At 38.1% G+C, this 20772-nt stretch overlaps 1 long non-coding RNA gene across 1 annotated transcript in view; it reads left to right on the forward strand.

Annotated features, from left to right (window-relative positions):
* LOC140498247 (uncharacterized) overlaps positions 1–20772 on the forward strand; it is a 51018-nt gene that overhangs the window by 8582 nt on the left and 21664 nt on the right. Inside the window, exon 2 of the long non-coding RNA XR_011965037.1 lies at positions 11691–11786. This is a non-coding gene — a long non-coding RNA (uncharacterized lncRNA). The remainder of the gene's footprint in view (positions 1–11690; positions 11787–20772) is intronic.

Consider the following 20772-nt stretch of genomic DNA (forward strand, 5'->3'; position numbering starts at 1 on the left):
TAGTTTGCTATTGTAAACTTGATTTATCTCTACAACTCTTTTTCTATGTATGGCTCTCTTTCAAATTGCAAATTTAAATGACTTCTGGATAATCTAGCTTAATTGAATCTCTTCAGAGGTTTTCCCATTACTATGATGCTATTAGATGATATAGTTCATAACCTTCTACCACTCATCTCTGTAGGATTTTACAAATGAGTTTAAGTTTGAAACCAGTATTGTCCTTAAATACCACATCTCTCTTCCGGGCAAGGAGATTTGGTATTTGTTGCCTGAGTTTCTGTTGCTGTTGTTTGTTTGTTTCCCTGTGATGGTTGATTTATAGGTTAAATTTTCTATATAGTGATAGACTTTGCAAATTTTTTAAATCTATTTTCTATTTTCAATATCTATAGTTTGTTTAAATAATTCAGATTGGGGGAAGGAAAAGGAAAGAGAAAAGAGAAAACATTCATTAAACACTTATTATAGACCAGGCACCATGCTAAGCACTTTTACAAATATCTCATTGGATTCTCACAAAAACCCTGCAAAGAAATTGTTACTATCTTCATTGTATTGTGGAGGAAACTGGGGCAGAGGAAACTGACTTGCCTGTAGTCACACAGCTTGTCAGTTTTTGAGACTGCATTACAGACTGAGGCTGTTTATTTAAATGTTCTATCTCATAATTTCCTTCCTATTTATTATTAGTGTTAGTATTATCATTAGCTAAATTAGTTCCTTGGCTCCCCTGATTAGGACTTTATCTGTCTTTCACCTGTTTGAGTTGGTGATCTACACGTTATCATGCAGAATTGCCTTTCTATATAGAGCTTTTTTCCACATTTCCTACATCCTCTTTGTGGATGTATTATTGTCTTTTCCACTACTCTGATTAGCTACTATCCTTTTCAAATCAGTGGCTGACTTTGTTAAACAGTCTCAGGAGATATTGCAACTCACCATTCTTTCCTAAAGGGACTGAGCCTTTTTCTCTTCCCAAAATATTTTGAGAAATGATTTTCTATAGTGTATTATCAAATAAAAATTGCTGTTCATTATGTTTTTTCTCATGGTGTCATGAAACATAAATTTAAAAATGAAAATGATCTTAGAGATGTAGTCCAATATCTTCATTTTACTTACATAAAAACTGAAGCCCAGAACTCACATGGGAAATACATAATGGAGCCAAAAGTCAAAGCCAGGTCCTCTCACTCCAAATCAAATGTTCAGCCACCAAACCACACAAGTCATTTAATTCTGATATGTCAAGCTCTCAACCCACAGGTGCAACTAGCTCATGCAACTCTGGAGTATAGCAGGAACGATGTAATTGGGAAATGTTTAACAAAATAAATAAAAAATACAGTATAATAAAAGATGTTAGCTTGTGGTTTTGGAAGTCAATATGCAACCTGAAGGGATCCATTTCCATTTGAAGCTGACACCACTAATTAAAATTATAAATCATGCATTGGCTTTACCATTATTTACCTCTTCACTACTCTAGCCATAGGCTTGATGCCAATGTAGACCATATTACAAGGCTGAAGGCATGAGATCATCCCATCTCAGATAATTACTAGCTAGGGGCAATGGCAAACCGATCAATATATCAACCAACAAATCAAACATTTATTAAGTGCCTACTATGTGCCAGACACTATGCTAGGGGCTGGGAGTACTTAGAAAAATAGGGAAATCATTCTTCCCATTTAATGCTTATATTCTACAAAGGAAGAAAATATGCAAACATATAAGTATATAAAATAAATATGCATATGAATACAAGGTAATTTGTGTTTTTCAGGAAACAAATTAGAAGCCAGTAGGGATCAAAAAAGGATAGAGTTGGATAGAGTGCCAGGCCTAGAGTCAGGAAGATCTGAGTTTAAATCCTACCTCAGAGACTTACTATTTATGTAACTGTGGACAAATCACTTAACCCTGTTTGCCTGAGTTTCCTCATCTGTAAAATAAAATGGAAAAGGAAATGGAAGAAAATGTCCGAATCATTCCAATACCTCTAGAAGAAAATCCCAAATGTCATCACAAAGAATGGGATGCTACTGAAACAACTGGACACCAGTGATGAAAAGGAATTGGCTTCAGAGTTGAGTTTTGATAGAAGTTGAGGATTCTAAGAGATAGAGGTGAGATGGGAGGGCATTCTATCCATGGGAGCAGCCTTTGAAAATGCATGCAGATAGGTAATGCAGGGCTTTGTGTAAAAAGTAACAAGAAGACTTTGATTGTAGCATACATGGAAAGAGTAACCTGATAAGGCTGCAACATTTGGTGGAGGAGCAATGTAAAGGATTGTAAACGACCTCAAATGTCAAACAGAAAAGTTTGTTTTTTATCCTAAAGGTGATAGGGAGCTGGTGAAGTCTATTGAGTTAGAAAGTGACATAGTTAAGTCTATTCTATAGGACTATTTATTTGGCATCTGTATAATGCAGAAATTAAAGAGGAGTGATGATGAAGAATACAGTTGAGAGATGATGAGTTCCTAAGCTAAACTGATGGCCTTGTTAGTAAAGAGAAAAAGGGGGAGTTGTGAGAAATATTCACTAGGCAGAACTGATGACATTTGGTAAATGATTGGATATGTGGATAAAGGAGGATAAAGTGTTCCATCAATTTTCCAGACTCAGTTTTCTTATCTATATAATAGGGAAACCCTTGCAAACATTTAAACGCTATGAAAATATGAGCTATAACTATTTTCTATTTGCAGAAAATGTATTTCTTTTCAATTTCCCCACAAGGAGAAGGCATTAGTCCTTAGCAGGCTTTAAACTCACTGCTTGGTTTTCTCCCCTTTTGGATAGCTGAGATGGAGATTCTTCATACAAGGTAACAGAATATTTGCTAAAGATTTAGCATCTCTGTCAGAAAGAGGTGAGAGGACCTTGGTTCACAGTGCAGCTACTTATGACTTATATCACTACCTATAAATTGGTCAAAAGATGGAAAGGGAGACTAGGATCATAGAACTAGAGCTGCAATAGATCTTGGAAACCATCTAGTACAAGCCTCTCATTTTACAAAAGACAAAACTGAGTCCTACTGTGGTGAAATGACTTAAAAGCCGTACAAGGAATATCTTAGCCAGAATTTGAACTCGAGTCCATTGATTATCAGGCCAGTACTCCATCTAGTCTACTGCACTGGAAATCTGCTCCCTAAAAGCCTTTTGTGCTCCAAATCTGTAAGGATGAGTTCTGGTAATTAAAAGGTTAATCAGCTTCGGTCTCCATAACTTGAAACAATTGAATGCAAAGCAGAAGATGTGTCTGCAGAATAGGACACCAGATAACCGGAGAGATCAAAACAGCTGCATCCATCCTGCTCTGGATAGGACATTGTATCACGACCATTTCAATCTCTGTTCCATCTAACCTTGATTCCTCCTTCCCAGCTCCAGTCTGAACTCTGACTTTGGAACATTTCTCCTACATCTGTATGGATGTATTACATCTGTATGGCTGAGAATTGGCTCTTTATTTTTTCATGTGTGAGTACTTAATTTTGAATTGTCCATCTGCGTGTGGGACTTTTTGCATCCTCCGGGGCTTCCTTTGTTTTCATTCAGGGCGATACTGGATCTGATGTGGTTCCAATTTATTCGGAGGCTCCAGTTTCGGTCTTTGTAGAAAGCACATCGGATGTTATTAGTTTCATTTCCACTCCTCCACCCTATCTCCATAATGAAGGGCATGTAGAGGAAGTAAATCAGGGCATGTGCATTTAAGAGACATTGGGATGTGTCCCAGGGAGTCTCCCTCAAGTCCTTGGGCAACTTTTAAACTTTTCAACTTATTAGCACAGGCAGCAGATGGAATCTGCTCATAGACTCATTAGAACCCTGGGGGCTGAAAAGAATCTTAGTAATGATCAAGTCCAAGATCTTCGTTTAACAAGAAACTAAGGCTAAGAGACAAGTAACTTGCCCAAGGACCCATAGCCAGTTACTGGCAGAGTTAGGGCTAAAAGACCAATCTAAATGAAAATTGTCTATTATCTTTCTGATAGTGACCAGTGAATTTTTGTCTCCCAAGTGATAATGAACTTCGGAGGGGAAACATCTGGTGACCATTTTTTTTCATTTATCATGGAATTAAAAGTAAAAATATATTATGTACTAAGGTGAGGCCTTTTCCTCCCTTATAAATATACTAGATAACAATAATAAATAGAATAAGAATTTTAAACCAATTATTGTAAAAATGTTATTCCCTTTTGCCATAGTCCACAAACATTAAACATAAAAGACCTTGAGTAGGAAAGTGACTAGTTCTCAGACCATTTCTCTCTAAACCTCATTAAAAAAGGTGAGAATGTAACAATAATAAAAAGTTTGTATCATGTTTTACATTCTCACATTTGACTTTCACAACAATCCTGGAAGGTAGGTACTACAGGTGTTATAATTATTCTCATTTTACATTTGAGGAATCTTAGGGTTAGTGGGGTTAAGTGATCTGTCCATGGTCACACAACTAAATATCAGAGGTAGGTTCTGAACATAGGTCTTCCTAACTCAAGGTTTAGCATTCTATTCATTGCAAAATCAGCATTGTCCTTCAAAGAAGAAAACTTAGAAGGGTACTAACTCATTCTAACAATGCTGTTCTTAAAATCTGCCTGGCCTCTTTTGAAAACTGACCCTCAGAAAGGCAGCTAGGTAGCTCAGTGGATGGAGCACAGACCCTGGAGTCAGGAGGACCTGAGTTCAAATCCAGCCTTAGACACTTCACTCTTACTAGCTGTGTGACCTTAGGGAAGTCACTTAACCTCAATTGCCTAAAAAAAAAAAAAAAAAAAAAGGATCAGAGCCAGATTATAAGACCCACAGAGACATCTGTCTTATGATGACATTTGACTCAATTCTAGGTTTATACCTGAAACTAGACTTAGCCAGTAGGATCATTCACCTAATTCAGCCCAGAAAGAGCTCTGAATGACTATCCCCTATTTCACAAACAAAATGAGAGCTGCTCATCAAGTAACAAGCATTTGTTAGGTATCGAGTTTGTATGAAGCTGTATCTAGACTGAGTGTTTGACATACAAAGACAAAAATGAGAACAATTCCTGCCCTCAAGTAGTTGACATTCTATTGTATGTATGCATCTGTATAAATATGTGCAAAATAACTGAAAAGTGAAAACAAAGCTATTCCACAGTGTAAGTTGGGTAAGGGGTTGGGGTAGAAGGTGACATGGAAGCAAAGATTTGCCCTTTTTTTTGCATAACACCAAAGCCAAACAACCAAAAAGCTACAGGTTCCATTAATGACAAAAAGTGAAACCCTCAAAAGAATTGATCAAAAATGGCCACATCATTGCCTCCCTAGATGAGGGCTTTGAAAAAGATCAATAAATTCCAGTAGGCTTGTTCAAGATCAGGAATGGTATTTTAGGCACATCTCATCCATGGTGTAATTTAGATCCCCTCCCTTGATATCATAGAATTTAAGAATTAGAAGAAAGAGGTCATCTAGGCCAGACATGTTGAACAAGCCAGAGATCTGCATTGAAGCTTGAAGCAATTCCTAGAATAGCCAAACCAGATTAAAATGTAATTGGGAAATATTTAACAAAATAAGTAAAAATATGACAGAATGTAGATAATATTTGGGTGTAGTTTTTTAAGTCAATATTTAGCCTAGTAGGATCATTATGTAGGGTGCTGGAGAAGACTTTTGAAGTCCCCTTGAACTCTCAAAGGAGATCAAATCAGTCAATCCTTAAAGAAATTAATTCAGGTCATTCACTGGAAGGTCATGTATTGAAGATGAATTTTAAATGCTTTGGCCACATAATGAGAAGATGGGACTCATTAGAAAGGATTCTGATGCTGGGAAAGATTGAGGACAAAAGGAAAAGGGGGTGGCAGAGGAGGAGAAGGATAAAGTCATGAAAGCAATGAACACGAACTTGAACAGACTTTGAAAGATAGTGGAGGATAGTAGGGTTTGGTGTGCTGTGACCCATGGAGTCAGTAAGAGTCAGACATGACTGAATGACTGACCTCTAGCAACAACGACTTCTTTTTGATTTTGATACCACTGTTCTAGCCACTCCATAACAGAACAAGACTCCTTTTAACTGAATGGAAAACAACGTGGTATCTTAGAAATAGCTGGTTGTAAATCAGTACACCTGGCTTTAAATCCCATGCCTGCTGCTTACTGGAAAATTTGAATTCAAATCCTACCCTTCAGCAACTCAACTAATCCAGCTGTGCCTATGAATCTGGGTATGGAACTCACTTGCCTAAAAGATCTCTTCCAGAGCCAAATCTATGATCCTATGTTAATTCATCATTGTCAACACAAGAGGAAAACTGTACTGTAATGTTCTATTCTACACCTCCTTCAAAACTTTTGTTAATTATTTAAGTAAAAGTACAAATATATGTTAAATTTGCAGATGTTGCAAAACCAAAATCTGACCTCACACTAACACAAGGTTCAGTTTTGAAATCCTCTCAATCTTTATTAATTACATCATGTTGCCCACAGCCAAGCCTCAGGTGGTAATAATATCTAAACTTGAATCCTCTCAAGATTTGATCAAAGGTTGTCCAGTCCTCCTAGAAGCCTTTTAGGTTACCAAAGGCATGGAGTATTACCTCATTGAGTCTTACAATTTGGTGTCTGAAAGGGGTCACTAAATAAGCATTTTTTCAATAGCTGTGGAGTTCTACAATTTAGAACTAATGGGAAACTAAAGTTGATATAGTTTAACTCCTTTATTTTAAATGTGAAGTCACAGAATGTCAGAGATTTGAAATAACTTGCCTAGTCATACAGATATTCAATTGAGTCTATTCCATACTAAAAAACATATTTAACATGCCTACAATGTGCAAGGTCATTTTTAATCTTCTGTGGAGGATAGATTGGAGAAAGGAGGCAATGGAAGAAGCAGAAATGCCAATCAGGAGGTTATTGCAATAGACTACGTGAAAGAAGATGGCAGCCTGAAAAAAGATGATTGTAGGGAGATTAGAGAGAAAGAGAAAAACATGAGAGATGTGGTGGACATACAAAATTAAAAACTGATTGAATACAGATGTTGAGAAGGGGGAAGGATCAGAGATGACTCTAGGATTTTTGATCCAGGCAACTAGAAGGAGCCAGGATTCCTTCTACTTTTCTATGGTTCCTTTCAATGATTTTCCAATTTCTATGGCTCACAGACCATTTCAACAGGTCCATCACCTCCAGCAGAACTAATCCTATCTCACCCACTCTTATTTATCACTTGGGGACATAAGTAGGAGAACCATAGAGGGAAGAGACTGATTGAGAGGCCATTGATATAGAGGACTCTCTCAGAGAGTAGGTTGGTATATTCTCTGCAAATCATGGACTTAGGGAATTATCAAAAGTACCGAGAGATTAAGTCAGTTGCCCAGGGTCACATAGTCAATACATGTCAGAGGCAAGATCTTGAAATCGGGACTTCCTAGCTCTGACACTAATTATCTACCAAATATACCATGATGCCTCTGTTTAGGGGTGTAGGGTGGGACCATAATCACTAAAAAAAAGTTTGCAGAACAAGGCACTGCTTTGGAAGAAATCAATCAATCAATATTTAGTAAATGCCTACTGTGGATAATAGCAAGATCAAGAGTTTGATCATCTTTGTGTGTCATTGAGGTGTGGCTCACAGAAAGTAAGTAGTTTATGGCAAGTGAGTAGGTTGAGTATCTGAATGGTTAGAATATTTGAAGAAGAGTCAATAGGTATGTTCAAGTCCCCTAGTATGAAGGCATGAATTGGAAAGCAGAGAAAAATTGTGAGCACAGTACTGAATTCACTGAGAAGAAGAACAACCTAGGGGTCTGTAGACCACAGCTACCAGGATTCTGATTGGGTGGTACATGTGACTAACATGATCCTCAGAGGAAGAGAAGTTACTAAGTGATGGAGGAAGGGGGAGAACTTAGAAGTAGCAATAGGAAGCAAGGTGTGTTCCAACTCCTTCTCCTCAACCAGGGAGCTGAGGAAAATGAGTGAAAGTACAGTTAGGACTGGAAAAGGATGTCAGGGAGGTTGTGTACTCAAGGCTAAGTCAGATTTCAAGTAAGAACTAGTGGATGAAAGGAGTTGAAGAGCAAAAGACTTAAGACAAAGAGGAGCTTGTTATCTATGGAACAGATATTCCAGAGTTCATGGGGGAAAGGCTAGAGAGAATTAGAGTGAAACCTGAGTTAGGGAGGATTGAGGAGGATGGGAATGAGGTATCAGGTGGTGGGGGTGGGGAATGGGGTTTAAATAAAGATCTACAGTAACATTAGTGAGGGAATTCAGCAAGTCAATAATCCACTTCAGAAACAAAAGTCTAGATATCATGATACTCTGCATGTGAACATTATAAGAGACCCCCATCTGTGAACCATCTGGTGAAACCTCACAGGACCCATTTGAAAACCACCATTCTAGTGTTGCATCATCAGTACTGAGGCATGGTAATATAGAGAAGAGAGTGAGTAACATGGAGTCAGGGAGACAATTCATGTCTCTGAAGCTCAATTTCTTCATCTGTAAAAAAAAAAAAAAAAAGTAGGTGTGGAAAGGTGTCATAATACCTCTAATACCAGTCTAACAGGCTGTTGTGACAATTAAATGAAATAAAACATGATGCGAAATTATAGGAATTTTAAAGTGTTATATAAATGCCAACTATTATTACTAGCATTGCCAAGGAACAGTAACTGACAAAAAGTTTATAGTTCAAAATAAATTTTAAAATACCCTCATTAAAAGTCACTATTGTGACTTGATTCAATTCAGTAACCAGTTTAAAATACTTATTATGTACAAAGCAATTTTATCCATGACATTTCAAGTTCCACCTCCAAAAATACAAACTGTTTTTCATGTCTAAAATGTTCTATCTTATCAACTCCACTTCAGAGCATGTCTAGCTGCTTTCAAAGCGCAGATCATGTGCCATCTTCTATGGAGGGACGTTCGGGATCCTCCATGTCGTAGTATTATCTCTGGTCTCCCCCTCTCCTCTCCCCAATACTTATCATTTACTCTGTGTATAGTTTGTATGCACTGATGCATGTACATATCGCACCCCCATCATAGAATACAAGCTCTGGTGTTTCAGTACTTGGTACCAAGTAATCACCTAATAAAGTCACTTGCTAAATTGAACTGAATCTGTTCAAAAACTTCCAAAGGATCCCAACTGGGCAACCAGGTATCTCAGTGGAAAGAACATTAGAACTGGAGTCAGGAAGTTGTTGTTGTTCAGTCCTGTCTGACTTTTAGTGACCCCATTGCCATTTCCTTCTCCAGCTCATTTTACAGATGAGGAAACTGAGGCAAACAGGGTTAAGTGACTTTCCCAGGGTCACATAACTGGTAAGTATCTGAGGCCAGATTTGAACTCATGAAGATGAGTCCTTTGGACTTCAGGCCTGGGGCTCTGTCCATTGCACCGCCTAATTTAGCCTTGGACACATACTAGTCATCTGACCCTGAGCAAGTTATTTGATCTTTGAATGCATAAGCTTCCATTCTGCAAAGTAAGGGTAGTGATAGCACCAACATCCCAGTATTGTTATGAGCATAAAATGAGATGATATTTTGAAGTGTTTTCCAAATATTAAAACACTCTGTAAACATCAGTTGTATCATTATCATCATCACCATGAACACTCTTATGATTATTTTTATATTATTAATTAAATGCAAGATAAAGTTTCCATTCATTATTCTATTTCAGAAGCTCCTTTCCTCTTTAAATATGGTCCTCATCTGCCATTCCAATATTGTCACCTTTAAATGACCCAATATGCCACAGAAATGCCAAAGAATAGCAATATTAATAATTTTTAAATTAAATTAACTGAAAAACACAGATCAGTTCAGCGGTGGTGTCATATGAATTAAACTTTCTTGAGCCTACAGAGGAGACCATCTAAATACAAAATAAAAGAGGCCATGGAGATATATATATATATATATAAATATGGAGTTAAATTTCAGAAAAGTCATATACAAATGAAAATATGCTGAAGAAAAGGCCTTGGGATTTATACAAATGATTCTGAAATACATGTTAGGGTGCCAATAGTGTCCTGTGAAATGTACTTGGCCCTTGTTTTTTGATGTACAATTCTGTTGGATTTCATAGGTCATTCCTGTCTGTCACATGAAAGGAAACTTCAATTAATGTGGAAGAAGATATTCACATTAACCCACCGGATTCAGGTTGCAGTAGGAAATGGAGTCTAGCTGATTAGGAGTCTAGTAGTTAAGCAGCAGTGATTATTTATGTGGAAAACAAAATAGTGTGAGGTGAAGGATTCATTGTGGTTTAGGAAATGTAAAGACTTGCTTGTGAAAAATGGAAAAAAATAGTTGCCAAAATTAATCTTACTTTAAAACCAAACTTCACAAAGACAAGCTTATACAAATATCACCATGGTGTGTTTTTTCTGTTTGATAAATGTACATATTTTGTAGATGAGAGAGGTTGTCCCCACTCATCTCCTTGCCAAAATGATCTTCCGAAAGCACAGGTCTGAACATGTCACTCATCTGCTCAATAAACTCTAGCGACATTTTTTTACCTCTAAAATAAAACATAATTTTTTAAAGCCCTTCATAATCTGGCTCCTTCTCCCTGTCCAGTCATTTCACACTTTTTTTCCCACACATATATTGTTATAGGGACTGATTTGCTGCTTTTCATACCCTTTTTAGTTGCTATTCAGTCACTTTTCAGTCATGTCCAACTTTTCATGACCCCATTTTGGGGTTTTCTTGGCAAAGATACTGGAGTAGTTTTCCATTTCCTTCTCCAGCTCATTTTAAAGATGAGAAAACTTTGGCAAACAGTATTAAGTGACTTTCCCAGGGTCACACAGCTAGTAAGAATTGGAGGTCAAATTGGAACTCATGAAGATGAATCTTCCTGATTTCAGGCCTGGAACTCTATCCCCTGAGAGACACACACACACACACACACACACACACACACACACACTCACACACACTCACACACACACACTCTAAACCCCATTAATCAGCATGCTGTCAATCAATGCAGTATGCCTTTGCATTGGTGTCCTCTCCAAATAGAAAGCTGTCCCTTCTCACTTCTGTCTCCTGGCTTCCCTGGCCTCCTTCAAGACTCAGGTTAAATCCTGTTTTCTTCAAGAGAGTTATCTCAGTTACCCTTAGGTCCACAATAAGTAGTGCTTTCCTTTTGAGATTCTCTTCTATTTGCACTATATACATCTTGTATGTACATAGTTGTTTTGAGTGTTACCTCCTCCACTAGAATTAATCTCCAGATCAGGGTATGGGTTTTTGCCTCTTTGTGTATCAGCACAGTGCCTGGCCATAGTTTGTGTGTAATAAACAGTTCTTGATTGACATTCACTCCACTCCCATAACCCAATACCCAATGCCAAAGAATGCTTCGGGAATGAAGGTTAAGAAGAGTTGGTTCTAAGTGCCACTGGAGGTAGTTTAAAATCCCTCTTTATAATATTGAGAGCTACCAAAGCTGTCTCGGCATTGACCTTTGTAGTCCACCCACAACAGCATGGGAGGTCAGTCTCTTCTGGCTCTGTCCATTTTATTTCTTTTACATATCATTATTTCATCCAATGTATGCACCCAATATGATTCCAATTTTTGCATTTTTTCTTGTTTGTTAGACAAGTGAACCTGGATAACCAGAGGCACACAGCCAGTCATCTGTTATTGATAACATTAACATCACAGTAGAAGATCAAGGATCCAATCGCCAAAAGGTAATATGGAGTATATTTGTGGAGCTATGAAGAATACTTAATAGCGTGTTTTCTGCTGTGAGACTCATGTTCTCCAAGCTGACAAAAGTAGGTCAAAGATCCCAGGCATATTACATGCATTGCGTTAGGCAAAGAGAAAACAACTTTTGGCTCACATCTGTTCCAGATTTTGGCCTTGACTTACAACTTTTACTATGATTCTTAGAATCCCTGAATCCTAGAAAATACAGAAGAAAACAATCCAGCAGGAGGTCGCCGGTCTTAGATAGGAGAGCAGCCTGGCTCTGTGCAATCCATTCTCTCCCATATGTCCCAGACTCACTGTTTAGCTTCCCGATTGTGAGACTTCCACCACTTCCTGGGTAGTCTGGGCTGTAATCTAATAGAGCTCATGGCTTTCCTTGATATTTGTTCTAAACCTTCTTTCCCTTAATTTCATCTCATTACTCCCAGATTTCCTTTTTTTAAGAAATATTGTGGTAAATCATTCTCTCTTCTCTTTGGTGTTTACACCAGCCTAATATTTATAGACTGTTAACTCACCACACATTAGCCATTTAAATAAGCTATTCCTATTTCCATGCCTTAGTCTTTCTTTACAAACCAGTTCTTTTATTCCCTTAATCATCTATGTTCCTCCAGGCTGAATGCCTTCAATTGGGTTTCCTAGAATGAAGGCTGGCTTCCAAGTGTAGTTTGAACTGAGCAGGGTAGGGTAGAAATGAATCCTTTCTATCCTGCGGTACAATATCTCTGGAGTCAGTCCAACTATACAATTCGCTCCATTCAACAAATACTTATTAAGTGCAGTTTGGGGTACCAGGGATATAATAATGCATGCCCAATGTGCACTTAAAAAAATTCCCCATTTCAGCATAGCCTGAAATCTGTTCTCAGACCCTCTGTCTTGATTATTTTTCCAGGTTTCTCTTGGTCATTGAATACCCAAGTTTTACTTATTCTACCCACCACTAAACCAGTTAAAGCTATTTGTTCGCTTTTCAGCAATTTTCTAACTGCTTCCTGCCAAGGAGAGTTATTTTTTTTTCAGTCTATACTGGCTCTTTTAGCCATTTGAATGCTGATCACATGCTTGCAGGAGAGAATCAATTAAATATTAAACATTAGTTAAATACCCACTATATTTCAGGGACTGTACTAGGCACTGAAAAAAGAAAAAAAATCTTACGAATAAAAAAGCCATATGGTATGGGGATTATGAAAAGGTTGGGATTGCTTAACTCACATGGTTGTTATGTGAGGGACCAATGAGGTTATATGTGAAAAATACATTACAAGAAAAATTTGTAATAACAAATGTAACTAGCAAACACATTTTGTACGCTGCATTAAGGCTTACAAAGCACTTTATATTCATCAATATCTCTGCAGAGATTTTGTATGTTAGGATACTTTGCCAGCAATTGTCATATAGTCCAAGGACAACTTTGTTGCCAGCTTGACTCTGAGAGGTAGAGAGGAGAATTGAGAAGTAAGGAAGGAGAAAGTGTTAATTCATGTCCATGTAGAGATAGAAGACTCCTGATGGTGATGTTTCTTCTAGAAACAGAGCTATGTTCTCCTCCTTTTTCTAGACTTCAGCAACTTTCTCAGATAGACCCTCCTCCATTTAGCATTTATTAAGTGCCTACTCTATGCCAAGCATGGTTCTAGGTGCTGAGATTCAGAGACAAGAATAAATCAGTCCCCTGACCTCAGGGAGTTTACATTCTTCAGAAAGGGAAATATATTTATATATTTAATAGGTAAATATATATATATATATATATATGAATATATATAAGTATATACACATGTTGCTTTCTCTTAATAACACATGATAGAGAATTGTTTTCTGTCTGCCACAAAGACAGAAAGAAATCAATTGACTGCTGTACTGGAACTCCATGAATATACTAAAAGGAAGGTAAAGGACAATTCTATGTGCTCTGAAGGCCCCTCATTGGACTTGGACAGCCAGTGGACTCATTACATCCCTAAGCAGGCCTATGTCTGGGATGTGCCCACTTCCTCTTTGGGTCTTCTTGCCTTCAGTTAGGGGCCTCATGAGATCATGGAAGGCAGCTGGTATATTTCCATTTCCTAGGTTTCCTAGCAGGGTATTGGATATTGGAGCAGTTCCACTCAGAAATGGTCAGTGACTGAGGCATTGCAAGACTGGTGGAAGGGGACAGAGTTACCCACAGAAAGAAAGAAACTAGCACAGATGAAAGAACCCATTTGGCAGTGATCAGACTGAACTCAGTGGAGGTGGAACAAACAACCCTCTTACACAGATCTCAGTGAGGTTTTTATATTAACCTGTCAAATGATTGTAACTAATAATTGATTCTTTACTGCTTATCAGTTCTTTTTTGTTACAGGAATAAAACTGCCTGGTCTATCCCTGATTTATGTTTGTACTCTGGTCACCTTTAGAAAGCAACACCTCCCCCCACCAAAAAAAACACATTTATTCTCTTTTTTTTTTTTTTTTTGACAAGAGCCCAAAATAGAAGTGTTGCTCAGGATTCTGAAGTGGGACTGAAAACCAAACAATGAGGTACTTAGTTCTCCTTTAAGGAGAAAAGCAACTTGAGGGCAATAAGTCAGAGCAGATAAAGGGCAGAGACTGGCCAAGACCATCAACCTCTGTGTCCTCAACTAGTGGGACTTAGCTAGCTGTTGTGTTAGATATGCAGCATAAATACAAAGTAGTATCTAGAATGGGAGAGGGAGGGGAAGGGGTGATACCAGTGACTGGGGTGGTTAGAATAGGCCTTATAAAGGAACTGGAAGAAAGAAAGTAAAGGAAGGGGGAAGGAAGGAAGGAAGGAAGGAAGGAAGGAAGGAAGGAAGGAAGGAAGGAAGGAAGGAAGGAAGGAAGGAAGGAAGGAAGGAAGGAAGGAAGGAAGGAAGGAAGCTGACATGAACCTTGAAGGAGTTTTGGGATCCTATGAGACAGAGGTGAAGGAGAACATTCCAAGCATGAGAGATAATCTGTCCAAAGACATATAGTTGGAAAAAGGAGGAAAAGAAACATTTGTCTTATTAAGTGTCTACTGCATGCCAAGCACTCTGAAAATTGCCTTACAAATATCTCATTCGATCCTCACAACAACTGTGGGAGATGGATGCTTTTCATTCCCATTTTACAATTGAGAAAAATGAGGCAAACAGAGGTTAAGTGCCTTACTCAGACTCACAAAGTTGAATTTGATTTCAGGTCTTCCTGACTCTGTCTACTACACTGGTTAGATAGTTGATGTAATGCCATGCAGTGAGTGGGCCTCTTTGGGTAGAATATAGAGTACAGGAACGAAGATAATGTGTAAAAAGCCTTCAAATCTAGGTTTTGAAAGGGCTTCAAACATCATCTCCTTCCATTTGGGAAGATTTCACCTATGAGGCTTTGCTTTTCAATGATGGAAAGACTCAAGCTAGGGGCACAGCAGAAAAACTGGAATTGCTGAAATCATGAAGCAAGAGAGACAGAGAAACAAAGATAGAGGGGATGCTGCTGTGATGATCCTGGGATGCGATTCTTCCAGTTTCTACAACAAGGAGAACCATCAGAGTTTCTACAATGCCCCCAATCCCCATGCTGTGGTGATGGCAATGAACCTCTTTTAAGTTTGGAAAGAAGTGGAGAGTGAAGACCCTGAGACCCTGAGTTCAGCATTGGAGAGAATTATCGATGAAAGTGTTTAACTTTCACGGTGCTTGGTTTCTATTCTAAACTCTCTTGCTTCACTTGCTGCAACATGAGGCTTCAAGGGTTGAAGAAGGCCAGTGGTAGATGGAAACTTGAGTCACTTGGAAATCTGGAATCTGGGCGTAATAGGAAGAAGGCAGGGCTAAGAGATTCTAATCTACCTTACCTAGTTAGAGAAACCATCACAAGTGGAAGTCTGACACATTTAGTGGGATAAATCCTATTATAGGTCTTTTGATCTTTACAATAACTCTTAGAGGTGGGTGTGACAATATCATCTTCATTTTACAGATGGGGAAACTGAAGAACCCAGGCATTATGACTTAGCTAGTCACACAGCTAATAAACGTCTAAAGAGAGATAAAAACCTACATCTCCAGTGACTCTAGGTCCAACACTCATTACACTTTGCTACACTGTCTACCCCAAAGACCTTAAAGGACTAGAAAATGTCAGCTAATAAATAGCTTCTGGCAGTGTAACAGCCAAACCAATTCTAACTTAGATAATTTTATTTAATTGTGCTATACTAGGGAAGTCTCCAAGATAACTAAATGGGCATTCTTTATAATAATCAAAATGGTTACTTTAAAGTAGACTTTTTCTCTTCTCTCCTACAAGTATTCTTATTTGTCCAGTTGGTGGACCAATTGGTCCATTGATGGACAGATTTACAACCTGTTTCCCTTATGTACCCAACTTCCTGGTCTAGAAGATTCTCTTCTACATAATCACTTTCTGTCCATATTTGTTCATTTTGTTGTTTGTTGAATCACTGAGCCTCATTCAGTCTCCTTGATTGTTGTAAGGAGGTTCCCTACAAACTTTCTCACGTTGGGTTGCATTATTGTTCAGACCTACCTTGTGATTAGCATATGTTCACATTTCCCCGTTCCAGACAGGAAAGGGCTCCTGAGCTGAGAGTGAAAAGAGTTTTCTGTACTCTAGAGCCCTTTGAAAATAATCCAGGAGAAAGAAGTTACTTTTTTTCTTTTCTTAGCCTGTCCAAACAGCAACCATTCTTCAAGATCTAGCTCCAGGCCAGTCTTCTGGATGATACCTTCCTCAACTGCTGTAGGCCCTTGATCTCACCTTTTTCTGAATTCCAATAACATTTATTCATATTTTCTCTTGCTGCTAATTCTCACTTGGGGGCAGCTAGGTGGTGCAGTGGATAGAGCACCAGTGCAGGAGTCAGGAGGACCTGAGTTCAAATCTCACCTCAGACACTTGACACTCACTGGTTGTGTGACCTTGGACAAGTCACTTAACCCCAATTGCCTCATCCTGGGTCATCTCCAGTCATCCTGATGAATATCTGGTCACTGGATTCAGATGGCTCTGGAGGAGAGGTGAGTCTGGTGACCTGCACAGCCCTCCCTCACTCAAAACAAAGTCAAGTGCAAGTCATGGCATTATTTCTCTGATAGCATGGTCTTCTTCAGCAATGAAGGACAAACACATAATTCTCACTCAACCCAACCCATGAAGCTACAACTTAAATTTCATCTCCTGTCACCCAAATTCCAGCAATGATTGATAACCCTTCCCCATTCAGACCTCACATGCAATTTGTACATCTGGAATGCATTTATTTGTTATTTGTTTTTGTTGTTGAGTCATTTCAGTTGTATCTGGCTCTTTGTGACCTTATTTGCCATTTTCTTGTTAAAAATATTTTGCTTTGCTATTTTGATATTTTGGTTTGCTATTTCCTTCTCCAACTCATTTTACAGAGGAGGAAACTAAAGCAAGCAGGTTTAAATGACTTGCCCATGGTTACAGAGCTAGGAAGTGTCTGAGTCCAGATTTGAACTCAGGAAGATGACCATGCCTGACTCGAGGCTGAACACTTTATCCACTGCACTACCTAAATTCCCTGTGCTTTTATTATGTATTTGAGTTATTTTTATCTGCATATGTCTCCTACTAGAGGACTAGAAGTGTGATATTGGAGAAATAATTTACCTTCCATGGACCTCAGTTTATTCATCGTTAAAATATGGTGTAGGTGGATTAGATGGCTCCTGAGGTTCTCTCTAGCTTTGAGACTTCCATAATGTTACTTAAGTGCCTGGTGTGTGCCTGTATGCATGTGTGTGTGTGGAGAATTCTCATTACTGGAGGAGTCACATCATTTAAATAAGACCAAATTCTTACTCTAATGAATCTAATCATAGATTTAGAGGTAGAGATTCAACACAGAATGAAACAAATGTGTTGGACAGTCAAATATGCGAATTTGTTTTGCTTAACAATGTATATTTATTACAAGGATTTTGTTTTTCTTATATGCCTCCTTCTATTCTCTGACATTGCTACCATCCCAGCCCAGACCCTCATCACTTTACATGTTAGACTATTTCAGTAGCCTGCTGGTGGGTCTCACTTCCTCAAGTCTCTATCCGCTCCAGTCCTATTTCATTCAACTATCAAATTGCCATGGTACTAGCCTCCTTCTTGTATCTCACACAAGTTATTTTGTCTCCTGATTCCATTGATTTTCTCTATCTGTTACCCATGTTTGAAATTCATAATCTTCTTCCTCTCTGTCTCCTGGATTCTCTGGTTTCCTTCAAGTTCCAACAAAAATTCTACATACTATAAGAAGCCTTTCTCTACCCCCTTTAGTGCTAATGCCTTCTCTCTGTGATTATCTCTCTCTGTATTATTCTTCACATTCTATATGCTTATATATTACTCTAGATATAATCCTATATATCCTAGGTGGATATTCTATATATCTATGTATTATTTTATATACCCTTCTGTATTATTCTATATCTTGTTTATCCTTGGTTGATTTGCATTTTATTTTCCTCATAAACTGTAATCTCCTTGAGAGAAGGCACTGTCCTTAACCTTTTATTGCATCCCTCGTGACTAATTCATGCCTGTTCAAAAGTATAGTAATACTTTTGTATTACTATATGTATATGTATGTATTGTATGTATAGTAAAAGTAATAAACACTTGTGGACTACTTTTTTTTCCTAATGGAGATAGGACGAAGAAGATGAGCAGGAGAAAATAATGAATGTTAATTGAACAAACACATTTTTAAAAGGAAAGAAAAGAAAGGATAGAAGCTGGGATGATGATGATGTCACATTAAGATCCTTTTCTTCCCATGAGGCTCAGCTCAGATATTATCTCATCCATGAAGCTTCCAATACATATTTTACAGAGTTCCTCATTTGCTATCTTGACTTAGACATTGATTTCATTGCAGCTGGAGATACCAGGGGTTTTATTGCCACTCTTTTGTTAATCATCTGGTAGGTAGATTAGAGTGGTATGGAACTCATCCTTTTTGTTCCAGTCTGTCATTGACACCTTCATTGACTGACACCAGAGAAATGCAATGGAAACTCATTTATATGCCTTCACCTAATATATTCCAGTCTTTATCCAGTCATACTCTTATCTTGCTGGATTTTGGAGATCATAGATTTAATACTGGAAAACATTTCAAGGGTTAACTAGTTAACTAGTTTATTGGTTAATAACAGTTAACTAATAGTGTTTGACAAATAAAAAAAATAAGGCCCAGAGAGATTAGGTGACATGCCCAGTGTTACAGAGAACATAAGTGTATTAATATATCTAGAGTCAGGCTGCAATTCCAGGTCCTCTGACTCTTAAATTTCAAATTATTTCCCCTATGTCACTTTATCTATCTCCATGAAGTCTTCTACCTTTCCATTCTTCTTAATATCTGAAAATATTATCAGACCTTTGGGGCTGGGTTAATTTTGCTTCCACTTTGCTTTATCAATGTTTTTTTTTAAGATAACTGACATGTACATAACTCGTTTAAAAACTCTTTTTATAGTTTTATAACTTCATTTCATATAAGCCTCACAACAACTGTCTGAGATAGGTTCTTTGGGGTTTTTTTCTTGTTCTATGTTGTTTTATTTTGTTCTGTAGCTGTGATTTCATTAGTATAAGGAACTCCTAGTATGAAAATTCTTTATATCCCTAATTCATATTGTATATCAGCAAACACCCTGACACATCTAGCATGGTCCGCTAGCACAGGCTATTAGATTTGCTTTTCTAAAAGAAAAGCAACTTTTGAGGAGTCAACAATCTTCTTTAATCACATACCAACAGAGAAAATACAAGCAGAGAAATAAGGTCCAACACACAGGGCTTCTAACTGTCTGACCATAAGCAATATATACATCTTAGACTGACACCATCTGACCATTCCATGCATACATAGTTACCAGATAGAGAAGCACCAACATCTAGGTTTTCAAGGCTAGGGGGTGCTCCTTAACAGCTACCCAACTGGCACATGAACCTTCTTCCAAAAATAAGCCCCAAAGCAAAAACTCACTCAGAGTATATATTTCAGAGCCAGAGGGCATCACCACCCTGGTGACCCAATGCCTTATTAGAAATTAACAAAGGGTGTGGGCCTTCCTATAAAACAAGCCCCTCTTAATCAAACTTCCCTTAATGGGCTCCACCTGAGGCCTATTAATTTGCCAGGAAGATCTTTAACTCTCATTAACATTACATATTGTCAACTTTTTTGCAACATATGACCTTAAAAATAATCTCTGAGGGTTTGTGACTTGCTCACAGTCACATGGATCATATTTGTCAGTGAGGATAGAAACCTGGTATTCATGAATCTAAAGCCAGTTCTCTGTTCATTCTGTGGCTGCTTGAGATGAGTAACAAAGATATTGCTTTCCTCATTTTACAAATAAGGAAGTAGACTCAATGGCTGTCTCTTGTCACATAACTAGTAGGTGTTAGAGGCTAGATTCAAATCTGGGGCTTTTTATTCTAGGTCTAGCTCTTTATTAAGTGAGCCATGAGACCCTAAAATAAAATGCAAACTGCCTAACTTGGCAAGAGAGACCCTATGTAATACAATGGACAGCTGGATGGCACAGTGGATAGAGTGCCAGTTCCAAAGTCAGAAAGACTGCATTCAATCTGGCTTCAGATACTTACCAGCTGTGTGACCCTCAGTAAATCACTTAACCTTGTTTGCCTCAGTTTCCTCAACTGTCAAAATGAGCTGGAGAGGGAAATGACAAGCCATTCCAGTATCTTTGCCAAGAAAACCCCAAATGGGATCAAAAAGAGTCAGACATGACTTAAACGATAACAAAAAACATCAAGTAATTTAATAGATGACAGTGTGTAAAGTGGAGGGTGTGCATCTTTTGAATGGGTTCAATAGGGTTCAATTGAATTGGGTTCAAATATCAGCTCTCTCTCTTATGCCCTGTGTGAGTGACCCTG

This window comes from Notamacropus eugenii, chromosome 4, assembly GCF_028372415.1.
Source record: "Notamacropus eugenii isolate mMacEug1 chromosome 4, mMacEug1.pri_v2, whole genome shotgun sequence".
Taxonomy (NCBI): domain Eukaryota; kingdom Metazoa; phylum Chordata; class Mammalia; order Diprotodontia; family Macropodidae; genus Notamacropus; species Notamacropus eugenii.